Below are 2,181 nucleotides of genomic sequence, written 5' to 3'. Positions count from 1 at the left end.
GTCCTTCTTATTTTCAGCCAACCAGAATTTGACGCAATGTTTACTCACTCGCAATTAGCGTAAACGTTAAAGGTGCTTTAAAATTAAAGCACCCTTATTGGTACTTTTTATGTAAATTTCTAATGGCGCTAACAACTTCGGTCAAATATCCTGAATGCCATACGCCAAGATCACAAGCACGGAGGGCATCCAGCTCTACGCATATAGAGCGACGTTAGGCTCAACATCCCCAGACAAAGCTTTTGTAGCCAATCAAAACTCGGTGTCAAACCAGGTTGTATTCTTACAGTACAGTACAATACAGTACAGTACAGTACAGTACATGTACAGACCGGAATTCGACATATATAGTACTGTATGCAACATTCCGGTACAAAGTGGTGCAATTTGTACCATCTGTCTGATGCATACACTTACCGATAATATCGTACAGAAGTACTACTGGCCGAAGCTGATATTAACCAATTAGATGTTTCTATAGGCCAGACACGAAATGCGATGCGGCCAATCTACTAAAAAGGAGGCACGATAGCCCATAGTAAAAGTAGATTTTTTTAATGACAGTTACGTAATACCGAGCAGTTAGTAATGACCCTTTGCGACCCGGTTCCCCCTATAATATAAACCGAGCATACAATAGAAGTATTAATATAGGTATTCTTTACCGGTAGAGTGGCTCCCACGATCAATAGAGAACTGAGTTGGAGTAAGGAATATCTAAGCAACAAATCCGGATTAGCCAAAAATAGATTTCCGAGTGGATATTTTGAGATGCTCCATTACTTAACTCTATCGTTACCAGAAAGATACATTAGGTATCTTTTTAGGCTGGCTATACTGAAATCAAGACACCTTATTGTCATATTTCTTTCCTTCGCGCTAATCGTCGCCCATGTTTTGCCCAATCGCAGCTTAGGAAGCGATGTTTTAGAAAGCCAATGTACCCACGCAGCTGTGCCGATGCCTTGTCCTATTGTGTCTCATGGAGTACTGCAGAGAAACTGGCAACCAACGCATCTATCAAACCCGCGGCACATTCACAACACATTCTGTAGCACAATTATACTCGAAGAAAGATCTGATGTAGGCACTACAGCCGCTTTCTCAAGGCGCCCATCGTATCACCATGATCGCTTTCACCACGCATCCCCGCCAGCAACAAGATAAGGAAAGTTGTCATCACTGCGGTATCTTAGGAACATGGGAGCTCGTCGCTGTGGTAGTGGGTACTTAGCAATGACGCAGAAATGCCGCCAGCATGTATAACTCTCGCTCCTCTCTCTTCACGCTTCAGGTGGCTATCGGCACGCCTACGACTTCAAGTAGCACGGAAAGGTCCGCGATTTGGTAAAGTTACTGCTGTTTGCCAAACTATATTTGGTGTGCGACTACAGGCTGTTAGGGGCCAGCATATTCTTCATGCCGTGCGTGTGTCGATAATTGCTGAGTTTGCTCAAGAAGAAAGTTCCGCCAAGATGGAGAGCTCAGGTGTTTTCGCAGAAGCCGCGACGAGAACGCCGCATGGAGAAAGGAGAACAGCGCTACAGAAGAAGAGATGTCAGTCGCCCGTATATAAAGAGAAGCTCAGAGCCTAAGGACTCGATGTGCTGGGCAGTTCTCCCCTTGGCGATCCAGAAATGAACTGTACTAATTACTGATGCGTCGATGGCGCTACCCATAACCGGGATAATGAAGTTCATGGACCGTAAAACACAACCGAAGCTTGAGGTATGGATCCCTGGTTTTAAAAACCGGTTCTATGAAGAATCGCATGACGACAGAAGAAAAAAAATATGCATTATCCGTCACAGTTACTATTGATAGGTATCTTCGCTTGACGAAGCTCTTTCAAGAACGGGGCCTGTGCTTTATAGATCGATGAAGACCTTTTCAGGTTTCCGTCGACTGTGTAGACTTGCTTTGGTAAGAAAAAGAAGTGATACTTCTGCCAGCATGTCCACGCTTTCTGTTGGCATAGGTGAGGCTTAGCAGTGTCAACCGGATATGTACGCTTACAGAGTGCCACTCGGTGTGTCTCGCAGTAATCCGTTTTTGGGTGGGATATCTACCCTCGAACTTGCAAATGGTGCATTTGCGCTTCGCTCTGCTTCTGTCATTCAAGGCGAGCGATGCCTCTTTTGCACGCAAATCAGTGGCATAGCTATAGAACTCTCGTTTCCC

Source organism: Phytophthora infestans, genomic scaffold, assembly GCF_000142945.1.
Source record: "Phytophthora infestans T30-4 supercont1.131 genomic scaffold, whole genome shotgun sequence".
In the NCBI taxonomy this organism is placed as follows: Eukaryota; Oomycota; class Peronosporomycetes; order Peronosporales; family Peronosporaceae; genus Phytophthora; species Phytophthora infestans.
This window is presented reverse-complemented; position numbering follows the sequence as displayed.